The sequence below is a fragment of the Nesoenas mayeri genome, assembly GCF_963082525.1.
Source record: "Nesoenas mayeri genome assembly, chromosome: 14".
NCBI lineage: Eukaryota > Metazoa > Chordata > Aves > Columbiformes > Columbidae > Nesoenas > Nesoenas mayeri.
This window is the reverse complement of record NC_137556.1, coordinates 6809835-6822583: the sequence shown is the minus strand read 5'-3', so window position 1 is coordinate 6822583 and position 12749 is coordinate 6809835.

Genomic DNA, 12749 nt, shown 5'->3' with positions numbered 1-12749 from the left:
TACAAAGTAGGTGTCAGGGCATGGAGAGCAGCCCCCCAGGGATGCTGGAGGGCTGGGAGCAGGGTGTGGTGGGATGGAGAACCTGTAGGGAGAGGGGCTGCAGGTGGGGGTGGATGAGCCCGTTTGCTCTGGCGAGGCTGAGGCTGAATAGCTCCCTCCTCTCATGCTCAGTACACACCATCCCTTCCCCTTGCCTTTATTTGCTCTGGAAGCTGCTGAGCGCTCTCCTGGCATTTGCCAGGAGAGATCACTGGTTCTTCACTTCTGAAGGGGTGGTTTGTGGGGGGGAAGTGGAAAAGTACTGGTGAATCTGGCCATGTCCTCCCTTGCTGTCATCCCCTGGCTTGTAAAGGCTCCTTCTGGGCTTCTCCCAAGGGGCTTGTTTGCTTTGGAAGATGCTCTGAGGTTCAGTGATGCTTGTTGGGCAGAAACATGGCAGTGCCCAGCCTGGAGGAGAGGGCAGTGCATGTACACGTGGAATATGGTCTTAGGAAGAACACAACCCCAGACCAAGGCCCTCTCAGATAATTTCCTCAAGTCCAAAAGAACCTGAATTTCAAAGTCTGGGCATGCATTGAGCCAGAGTCAGAGAATTACATGCTTGCTAGGAGCCAGCAGACAGTCAGAGCTGCCAGTGTTGTGTTTGGAGGAAGAAGAAGCACGAAAAAGTCTGAGCAAACAAGCTGTGCAGAGCTGTCCTGTGCCGGAGATGGGAGAGCAAGTTTATTTGAAAAACAACATCCTTCTGGAGGCATAGCCTGTGCACAGAGGACATTGCAGCATCTGTGAGGCCCTGGCTGCTTTGCAAAGGCATGGTCTTTCCCAAATGCCTGGTGACCAAAAATCCTTAAATAACGGCTCAGGAGCCCTGTGCACAGGGTTGCTCCGGCAGAAGTGTCTGGCCCATGGTGCAGATCTCCCTCCTTATGGACCTATCATGGTCCTGCTGTCCAAAAGGACGCTCTTTGGAGCTGGCAGATGTGCTATCCCATGAACTCATCATCCATCCCCCAGCTGGAGGGATTCAGGGGGATCCCTGCAAGGTGTCCTGCACTGGGAACACCTGGTATTGCTCTGCAAGAGCCCCACAGAAAGCAGAGGACAGCATGAGGGGCAGAACAATGGGTCATTTTGAACAGAGGGAAACAGGATTGGGACAGGGGTTTTAGTAAGCAGGGACTTAAATCCTTCTGTATCCTAAAGGAACGAACAGAAGCCAGCACTTTGCAAGAAATGCTGGAAAACAGCACATCATGGGCACAGAGAGGGCTGCTGAATATAAAAATAAGACAAATCTCCACGGTCACCACCCCCGGCCCAGGCCTGCCCTCCTGACTGCTGAGATGGAGGAGAGCACCCATGCTTTTGTAATGCTTGATGCCGCTTGTGTCCCAGGTGGGGACTCCAGCTCCCAGTTGCTGTCTAAACAGTCTTGTGGCTCCCACAAATGCCTCTGGATGGTTTGCATTTCTGGCATGGCCCAGGCTGCTCCTTGTCACTGGCTGCTTGTTGCATTTTGCAGCTATGTCCCTAACAAGAGAGGCGGGGGGTGCAGAGAGCTCTGAGACTGACCCCCGGCATCTCCAAAAATTCAAAGCACTCTACTCTGACAAGCTCTTACTGCCCTCCCCCAGTCCTGTAGCACCACAATAAGTTTTTCCTGCTGAGTAAAACACCCTGCAGTGATGCACAGAGGATGGTCTGTGCCACTGGGGTCTGTTTGGACCCTCTCGTCTCTCGCCCCCAGCCTGGGGCCTTTGCAGGCTCGGGGAGGACAAGGACTGGGTGGGTAAAGCCTCCAGAGGAGGCTTTGTGGATGGTGGAGCGTGGCCCATGTGGCGCAGCCTTGACCAGAGTTGCATAAGCACTTGGGGATGCCACGTTAGCGTGGGGAGGAGTCTCTGGCCACTTTGACAACTCCTCCCTGAGGCCACTGGGATAACCCCAGCTGTGAGAGGTCCTGCTGCCACTTCCCATCGCCAGCAGTCAAGAGCAGAAGTGGGTAATCCTTGGGCAAATACCCTCCTGTGTCTCAGATCCCCACCTGCACCCCAGCCCAGCCATGCAGAAGGCAGCAGCCTGAGCAGCAGCGTCTGCTGCACCCACCCTCTGCTGCTTGTTGCTCTTCCAAGGCTCTGCAGGGTCTGACATGGCCCCGGCACCTCAGACTGAATGTAAAAGCAGGACTGGCCTGGAAAAACCTTCTCCATACAAACGCCACCATGGGCCATAGTTTTCAAGCTGCAGATGGGTGACCAAATGTGGCCACCACAGAGACCCAAGGGCCTCATGGGCTGACCCTGACCTGGCTGTGCAAGCAAGACCCCCTGAGCGTTACTCAGGCGGCCACTCCTGGGCAAAATTCAGTTTGAAGTCAGAGTTGTTTGTGTGAGTCCTCGCAGAGCTGCCTGCCAAACAGGTCCCTGCATGTCTGGGCTGTGCTGCCGGGGTGCCGGCTCGCCGGGACGTGCTGCAGCTGCTCTGGGTCCCGGGAGAGTGGGGCAGAGGGCTGGGGAGAAGCCAGCCTGGCTCCTGCCACCCGCACAGTCCCCTCACACCGTGTGCAGGCTCAGAAAGCCAAGATGGGCTTAGAGAGAAGTGAAATTCCCTTTAGCTCATGCACACGCTTACACACTCCCAGGAAAACACAAGAAAAATATCTATCTAGCACATCTGTCCATGCAGAATCACTAAAGACACATCTGCACCACAATGCTGTATTAACCCATTCCTATTGCAGCTTTGAGCAGCTTTGGTTGCGCCTGTAAATACTCCAGATCTTACAGGGCTTAGCTATGTAAGAGCAAGAGCCTGTATGCCACTATAGGTATGTGTGGCTTGAAGCTGTCATAGCTTGTCTAGGTCACAAATTGTATCCAAGCTGGGAAACAGTTAAATTAATACCAAGAAAAAAGCATGGACAAGACCTGGGCACCAAGCAGTGGTTCACAGATGAGCCCTTGGCAGAGCTCAGTCAGAAGTGCAGGCGATACAGCATTTTGTTGACCTACCCGAGCTTTTTCTTTTGTTTGGGCTGGATGATGTGGGGCAGTGCCAAAAGCAGCCCAGATACCTCTGTGCCAGGTGCAAGCGGTCCCTCTGGCTCCCGGGGAATACAGAAAGCTGATATTGCACAGCTCCACAAAGGACAGAGAGGAGAAACCGTCTGCTAAATATTCTGCAAAAATGCAAACCATCTTCAAAGCATTCCCTGCCATGGCCGCTCCAGCGATAACAGCCCCGACATCCCTCCGACCAGCGGACCCAGAAAGGGTTTCCATGGGAGCCGACATTCCTCTAGGCCTGAGTCATGGAAGAGCAGAGGGTTGTGGAAGGAGGGGCTTGAAAAAGAGTTTGAAAAGTTTATTTCTCCTCTTTCCCCCTCCCAGCACCGCCCGCATCCCTGCTCCTGCCGATGTGGCAGACAATAGCTTGGCTTTAGCTGCTGCGCAGAACGCGCCAGCCTTTTATTTCCACTTAAAACTCGCCTGATTGACCCTAACAAACAGCTGCGGTTTACTTTTGTCCTTTTGGAGGGTTGCTGAGTTTTTGGGCTGTTTCAAGTTGGTAATAACTGAATGCTGGAATCACTGGTGACCTTCCCAGTGCCTCCGATTTCACTCCAACTTGAAACTGTTGCTTTTCGGTCTGGGTGGGAATTCAGCCCCCATCCTGTTAAGTTTGCTTTTCTTGGCCGGATGCAACAGAGTGGAGGTTTCTCAGAGGAGGGACACAAAGAGCAGAGTTAGGCTACCAGCTCGTCACCCGGACGGGAAGGACAGCGGCTGCCTTTAAAGGAAACAAGCCCTCGGCTCTTCTGCATGGACCTAAGATTGTGCCTGACCAAGCCCAAGTCCTTTAAACTTAAAAACAAAAGAGCTTTGTTCCTCCTCTTCTGCAACCTCCATCTCTCTAACAACTGATCATATGGAGTTAAGCAGACCAAGGCAGCAGGACTTGAAACGGTCTCAAAGCCTGCTTGGAACAAAAAGCTGAGTGTCTTTTTTTTTTTTCCTTTTTAGGAGAAATAAGAGCAGCTGCACTGAAAAAGTAAAAATGCTGGGATGAAGTCAATGGCTCTTTTGTTCTTCCTCTAGGTATTCTGGTGAGTAAAACATCACCTGCCAACGCACCTCAGGCTGGGGCTGGTCTGTAACTAGATCTGATTTGCTCTGCAGGTTGGTTTGATGTGCCCAGATGTCAATCTCATGCATCTAGCTAAGGAAATACCCCACAACTGAAAACCCAGAGGGGAAAAAGGGAGGAGAGAGAAAAATTACGGCAGATTAAAGCTTTACAGTCAGATGACACTAAAGCGTTAAAGCCGGTAAGCAGTGAAATGCACTAACAGACTCAGTTTAGGAGCGAAGATGCTGCAAAGAGGAGAAAGAGCAGAAGTCAGGAGAGGTCTCTAAATGCATCACTCGGGGTGGGGAGGCAGATGCTGTGGGACTCCAAACAATGCGTTACTGAGCACCAGATGCACCCCACGGCTCCTGGGCCGGGGACCCCCACGAGTGTGGCTATAGAGACCCCTACGCCAGGAGAAACAGCACAGCAAAGGCAAACACGAAGGTCTCGGGCCATACCTCGCAGTCCCGGCAGCAGGGCTGAGGAAACTTCAGGAGCTTGGACAGGCTGGAGGAATTTGCAGGTTTTAGAAGGAGGCAGGAGGAAGCCAAAGGGTGGGCTGGGTTTCCCGCTGCCTCTCCTCCTCCTCCTCCTCGCTATCTTTCCAAATCGGTCTCTTCCTCTCCCTCTCTCCCCAGTGGGCAGTCCCACCCACCCCAGAGACAGGCTGAGGCACAGCCTGGGTCCAAAGGACAGACCAGAGAAATCAAGCGGGGCTGGAGATCTAGGGGGTCTTTGCCAGGGACAGGTCAGCCCCCAGCACCACCTTCCCAGCGGAGCCGTTGTCAGAGCAGCTGCCTGAACTGCTGCAGTAAGTTTGCCAGTTCTTTGGCTCTTGAATTACCAGCACTGGGGAGCAGGGAGGAACAGCATCTCTCTGCTTGGTTTGTGCACCCCCTGGCACCTGGCACATTAAGATGTTAAATGCTGTCATTTCACAGGGGAGTAGTTCAGTCCCTGAGCTGGTGTTTCGCATGCTCAGGGGACGCAGAGGAAAGCAGGAGTGCCCTCGCCCCTCCATCCTCTCTCCTAACACTTCAGCCGTTTGGGATTGCCTTGTGGGGAGGGAGAGGAAAGAATGATGCAGAGAATGTGGAGAGTTATGACACGTCTGAAATATGCTCGAAATAGGCAGAGAAGTGCTGGGCTGGGAGATGTGACGCTCAGCAGATTGGTCTCTGCCGTAATTATCATCCAGCAGATCTGAACTGACCGAGCAAAGCCCACAGTCAAAATTGCTGGTCAGTTGAATCCGATGGTCTCTTCAGACATCACTCAGTATTTTGACCTCACAGATCATAACTCTGCTGGAGCAGCTGCCCAGCCAGAGGCAGCCAGACAGCAGAGCTGTTTGGAGATGACTTTTCCCATCTGTTTCTCTCAATGCTTAGGGTGAAAACCCAGCTCCTCTTTCCTAGCATCTCACCATGACTGAGAGGATTTAAGGTTCATCTGCTCCCCTGGCAGAACCAGACAGCGTACCTTTATGCACAAAGCAAAACCAGCAGCCAAAAACAGAGACTATTGAATTACTGGAATTTGGGTATCCCTGAGGAGTACTTTCCTGAGCACTGCAGATAGTCCAGCTATTTGCAGCTTGTGATCCACCCATGGCACCAACCCTCACCCCAGCCAGGGTGATGTGATGTTGCTTTCCAGGGGCTGCTGGAAAGAGGGTGGCTGGTGCAGCCAGAGGGACTGAGGAGAAGTCATCTGGGCACCAGCAGCCTGATTGCAGATTCTGGGTGAAGGATACCCACAACCATAACAAAATGCAACATTATGTTTTGTCTTGGCTGCCTGGGGTTTGGGGCCATTGCTCATGATGACACACTATCTTTGTGAGGGGCTGAGGCACCAGTCTGGGTGCTTAATTCTTCCCACTGATGTTGCTGAGGATTTAGATGTCAACATAGGAACTGGCCTGTCCCAACGTGCTGGGCCGTGCTGGCTCCTGCTCTGTAGGGCTCCTGTTACTTTGTGGTTTGTGATTCTTTATCAGCACACTGCTCCTTTATCAGCTCACTCCTCATCTGGCTTTGTAGCACTTCTGCTGCATGTGAAAGAAACAGATGTAAGACTAAACATCCATATGACCAACAGAAACAAAAAATAAAACAGGAAAGGAAAGGGGAGGGGAAAGATAGGGAACCGTGAGAAACCATCATCACTTCCCAGTGAGATGGCTGATCTCAGGAGGCTGGTGGCAAAGAACAAGAGAAGGAAGTCTTCTCTACCCCTTTCTTTACTTGACTACGCAGCATTCAAAAGCCACCTCTGAGTGCTGATATGTGGATGTTGATATCACCCACAGAGACATCCATAAATACCCTGCACAACCCTCTCAGGTCCATGTGGAGGCCAGCATAGGTCCTTCTAATGCAGCAAACCACTTGTGGCAGCTGGAGCATCTTCTCCTCCCACAAGTGTCCATAGCTCTAACATACAGCTCAGTGCCACTCGCAGGTCCAGGTGGGCTCCAGAGGTCACACGTCCCCTAAGCCCATGTTACATGTGCTTGATTCACACCCTGAGGAGTTGAATACTGGAGTTGAATGCTCTCTGCGGTGGATTAGTCACGGCTCGCATTGAAATCATACAGCTGCTGGTACTTCTCCTAAGGAAAAAAAAAAAAAAGACATCTGGAAAAAATTTTAGGGAGGAAAAAAAATGAAGAAAAAAGAAACCACGTCTTTTCTAGCTGACAACGTGGCAATTGCTCAGTGGTCTTCACCGTAGCCTGAAGCTAAGCCCTCTTCTAAGGGCTTAGACAAATGACAGTGCGAGAAAGATAATTATAACAGGGACTTCTTTACATACGTGGCAGCTTAAACCCTGGTTTTGAGCCAAAGCAAAAAGCAGCCTGCTGTAGTGATGCAGTCACATCTGGAAACAGCCCCTGAACAGGGTGGTGAGCCCTGGGTGGGTGGGAGCAAGGGGTCCTCACGATCCTCCTGCCTGCTCAGGGTTACCCTGGACAGGAAAGGAGCGCTAATTCCTAATTTGCTTTGCACATGGTGGGGACAGCTGGGTCCTGTGTTTTGCGCGGGGCACGCTGCCAGGCCCGAGTGTTCTCAGCCCTGGGATGGACGAGAATCACATGGAGAAGGAAACAAGAGCCTGGAGCAACTGGTTTACTGCTCAATTTCAGCAGTTTTAAGAGGCTCCGTAAATGACTGGGAGCTTGCAAAGGAAGTCCTGAAAAGTCCTCTCCACACAAATAAGGCTTAGCGGAACTATCAAAGAGATTTTGGAGTCAGGCTGCCAGGGAGAAAACTGGACCTCACACATGCTTTGAAGGTTGTCTTATGCCATCTGGGGCACCGGTGCGGCAGGAGGTGGCCCAAGTGGCCTCATCAGTCCCAGAGTCCAGCTCGGGCTCTCCAACCACATGCCAGCAAGGTGGTTTGTGCAAAGCTGATGCTCCTGGCACTTGATCCCAGCTCAAGTGACCACACAAACTCCAGCAGAAACAGGACAAGACCCCTTAAGGCTTGAACTCAGTTTACAGCAAAGCCAAGAGGTTTGCAGGGCTGGGGTTTGAACTCCAGCTAACCCCAGTTCAAAATCCAAATTTCTTCATCCCGTCTTAAGCCTGGTTGGGCAGATCTGGGCTGGCACAGTTGAGAAAACCCCGGTGCTCCTCAAGAGGAGAAATATTGTGCTGCAGGAAAAGGAGAGAATCAGGAGTGAGCAGCTTGGGGGAAGCGATACAAGTGGGATTAATAATCCTGCTGTCTCCTGCTCACAAATCTGTCAGTCTAAGGAGCCTTGTCTTCTCTTTGCTCTGGGAGGGATTCTCTAATGAGTTTTTCTGGAGAGGATGTTTCTGCCTTAATCGCTGGTGGATACTGCTGTGAAACAATGAACCAAAAGTGCATATAAATAAACAGGATGCCCTGGAACCACTGCAGGAATGTCACTTACTAAGTCTTCATCACAGGGTGTGTGGCTGGAGCCTGGGTTCCTCACAGGCACAGGGCAGTGTGAGGAAAAGCAACTCAAAAAAAGGCAAGTGAGACAAGTAGCTACAGATCAGACAAGAATCTTCAGATCCCAGGAATGTCACAGCTCACCTGCTGTCTGAGAGTCTGTCAGCAGGTCCTGCAGAAGGATTTATTGGATTTTTTTTCCATATCAGAGGCAGAAAGGCTGTGATCTGTACACCTGCACTAAGCAGTTGCTTGGCCACTGGATGCACTGTCTGCACGGGACAGGATGAACCCAAACTGCCCAGGGAACCTGCCCGAGGGTGATTGTCTTTGTCACATATGGGGCAGGGACTTCTTCCCTGAAGGGTGGGACTATCCCTCTGTGCTCAGCAGTAGGACTGGTCTAGATGGAGCAGACTGATACCCCCCAAGGTCTCTTCCAGTGCTGGACCCAGAGAACCTGAGCCTCAGTGTTGTACGGGTGGACTGGAAGTGAGCTGGCTCAATGGGGCAATGCAGGCAAACAGGGTACAGGCTCTGTCAGAAGCAGATGGAGAAGAAGCAGTGGATGTCATTGCAGGTTTTCAGCTGTAAACCAGAGGTCTGCAGGGCGCCGGGGGGGGAAGGGGGGGAGAAATGCAGCTGTGCATGGCTCTATGGTGAGTCATGGCCTGGGAGCAGGCTCAGCTGCTGGGCTGGGAGGCAGGACGTGTTTGCTAGGGGATGGCTTGCTCTTGCTGTGGTGTGCCTGGGGTCTCACAGCTGTCCCCTGGGATCTTCCGTGGGTGGAACTTCCCATGCATCATGGGAGGGATGTCTCTCCTGCCTCTTTCAAACTACCCCTGCAATAATTGTCTCACTTGCTTGGAAACGTGTGGGGCTGCAGGCTTGGAAGAAGTGTATCTGTCCTTCCTGAAACCAAACTGAGCCCAAAGACGCAGGAAAAAAAGAAAAATCCCTCATCTTCCTGAGCCATGGTGCAAGCAGGGAGCTCTGTGTGCCGCAGCTGCCCCTACACTTCTCTGGATGCCTCAGGACTGAACATGGCAATTGTGCCTGTCCTCAGCTGCATCCAGAGCGGGTGACAGATATAACCCCTCTGGCCACAGCCTCCCTGCAGCAGAGACCCCTCAGTGCTGTCCAGAGCCGTCACACCAGGTGCCAGCGGATGGGACAAGTCTTCAGCTGCTTTTTGAAGCTTTCGCGCATGGTCTGGGCACATCCAGACTGGCTGGGCTTTGTCCCAGGCCAGTGCCTCCAATATCTGAAGGACCTCTTTGCCCTTCCTAAATGATTTCTCCCTTGCTGCAAGGGTTTGTTCTCTATTCATGCCGAACATGAGGATGTTATGTGCCTGAATTACAGTCTGATGTCTCAGCCTAACTTCACTTTTGCTTGAGACCTTGTGCTGCAGATGTGCCTATGACTTGCAGAAAATGGAATAAAGTTTCCAAGGGAGAACTGCAGCAAACGCTGCTAACTCTGGGCAGTCCCACCTTGCTCCTGGTGTTTACCTAAGGTGCACTTTTGAGTCCTCTTGGGCCTGATAGATGCGGCTTGGCAGCTTTTGAAGGCTATGAATAGAGCTGCTTGAGGAAATAAACAAGAATCCACCTTCAAGCCCCTGGACATGCGGGGAGAAGGAAGCTCCTGGGCTGCAGTGGCAGTTGTTTAGCATGGATAACCACAGCTTAAAAGTCCCTCCTGAAAGGCAGCCTTGATGAGAGTACCCAGGTGAAGCTGTGCCAGCTCCAGGACATCCAAATGCCATCTGGAAAGCAGTGGCAAAACCCACAGTCCAGGAAAAGACCCAGAAGGCAAATGCCAGAGTTCACAAGGCTTTCTGGGGCCAGCTACCTCTGTTTTATTTTGAGTCATGAGCATGAGGTCCTCTTAGAAAAGCTTACTTGTCAGGTGAGTTGGATGCATACTCCACAATCACTGATAACCACCCCCCTTTCAATATAATTTATTCAGCTCAACCTTATATCTTGGGAGTGAAAGCAGCAGTTTTCCTGGGCCATGTCTTTGCTGGGACCTCCTTGCTGGGACCTCAATTTGCTGTCTGTGGGAGCATGGGAGCTGAGAATGTGGGCTGTAAATGATGTCTGCCTTCGCTCCAGGCTTGTGCACAGCTGGAGGTGAGGAGAGGGATGGTCTTGGAGAGGGCAAGGCACACTGGTGACAGGGAGGCTGGACTGCTCATTAAATTAAACTCTGGAAAGTTTAGCAGTTCCCTGTGGAGGCTGAAGAACAGGACTTTATTGTCCTCCTATTAACCATCCTTGCTGGCAAAACTCTATCAAAATATCCCCCCTCCCGGCCAGCCCTGTCCCTCAGTGATTCAGTCTGTGTATGGCTGGGTGCTCCCAGCACCATCCCCTGCCAGCTGTACAGCCCAGCCGTCCTGCTGTTGCATAAGCCAAAACCCACAGCTTTGTGCCATGCAGAGGGATCCCAAGAAGCCACATCCCCTCTAGCACCTCTCATGGATGAGCTATTACAGCATCCCTGGGTGGGAATCGGACTGTGCTGGAGCAACAGGGGGTGCCTGGTGTGCTCAGGCCACCCCCAACTGATCCTGCACATATACACCCTGAGAATCCACATTTTTCAATCTATTGCTCTGACGTGTTCTGCTTGAGCTGAACTCCCTTCAGAACAAGCCCTGGCTTGAGATGTACCAGGTGAACAAGCCAGGCTGCTGGATGCAGGAGGGTCTGTAAACAGGGTGTCCCTTAAAGGACTTAAAATGGGATTGATTTTTGGCAACATGCATTTAGGGGGATCCCACATAGAGGAAAAAGCGAGTCACAGGCGAGGTCAGAAGCAAGCCAGGAATATACAGAGGAGACAGTAGTAAATGACTTTTGACAGCAAGGCTTTGGAGCAGGATGTCTTGGGAGACTGAGCCACCCCTGCTGTGCAGCAGCCTCATGAAGGGCTGTTGGGTGAGGGGAGGTCAGGCTGGTAGGGGCAGCGCTGACAACTGCTCGAGGATTTTAGCATCTCATGGTGCTGCGATTTACAAATACAGCCGGTCCAGGCCAACACCAAGGGTGAAAGCGCTGACCTCCCTGCTGTGTCTGCTTGCTGGCTTCCTCCAGGTCGTCTCCAAATGTGCTTCTGGGCCCCTGTAAACTCCCCTGCCCAGACTGGATTTTAACCTGGGGTGTTCAAGTCCCTTAAAATCTTCCTACATTGGGCAATTCAGATTTTAATGGCCATGCATGAATATTCAGTGAAGGAATAATTTGTTTCACCTGTCTGGAGTTTGATGGAATTTCATTGATCAGGAGGTAAAAGAAACCCAAGAGGACACAACCCCTTTAGCTGGATGAAAACACAGCTGCCATATGAGGGCATATGTAGAAAACAGCTTGTCCGTCATTGGCTCAGTGTGATGAGTTCTGGGGATCTCAATTTAGCCCTGAAACATGTTTACTTCCCTTCAGAAACCACTATCCTGTTTGGCCAGGGTTTGGCAGGAGCCGGCGCTGCGGGCAGGAATAGCTGGGCTTTGGGAAGGCTTGGAGCTGATGCTGCACCACGTCTGTGGGCTTGGGGCAAGGTGGGACGTGGTCAGCCCCAAAATAGCGAGGTCGTGCAGGGTTCTGAGCGAAAGCTGTGACTTTCCATCCCGTGCCTGGCCCAGAGCTGGGTCCTTCCTTTGGGACCTTCTGCTAAAATTAGCATTTCCCCATGCCGTATGCCCTGTGTCTGTTATCAGCAGCTGTTTAAGGAGATGGAGGGACCAGAACCACAGTTTAAAAAAACATCAGATTTGGAGAACTCCCTTTTAAGATTCTCTTTTATGGGAAAAACTGAGGGGAAAAAATTCTTGCCTGAAATAGAGCTCTGTGGAGAGACCCCTGGACCCTTTTTGCTGTGACTGCTAATGAACATTAATTGTATCAAGTATCTGCAAAGAGTAACCAGAAAATTACAGAGGTGAGACATGAGCATTGGTGTTGTCACCTCCCCCAGCCCCTTAATTTCAGACTTGCCAAAAGGTGCGTGGCGCATCCTCTCTCCTGCGCTGACCTGCCCGTGCTGTCCTGCTGAGTGAGCTCACCCAGGATTGATTAACAGAATTAATTGAATGGACTCTTCATGAATCTTCAAACAAAATTCTGTTATTTTCTTGGGAGGAAAAGGTGGAAACTGGGAAATTAGCGAAACACCAGCTTTCTTGACAAGTGGGATGGTGCAGGGAATTGTCCGGGCCTCTCTGCAGATACCCAGCTGCAAAAGAGGAGAGAGCATACTGTGCTTTGGGATTATGGATGGGCAGCTGGCACCACACCTGTATGGGGATGTTCACCTGTTTCCTTCGATACTGCACACAGAGGCTGATGCAGCTGTGGACACCAAGGGCATCCCTGCAGCGAGCGAGGGAGCTTGGTTCCCGCTATGCCCAAGGGCTCCTTTCCTGCTCCTCTCCCCTCTGGTTAACTCTAGAGACTGAAGGTCCTCGCTGCTTCTGGATGGAAAGGGAGTTGCAAAGGCTGGATAAGAAGAGACATCTCTTTCCTCCCCAAATCCTTTTGTGTTCAACCTTTTCCAGAAAGTGCATCCCTCCTCTCAGCTTTGCTAGAGTTCTGTGGAAGAAGGGAAGGACTGAACTAATGGGTGGCAAGATTTCCTCTCCTGGCCCCTTTTTCCCACCTACCTGGAGGGTGGTCC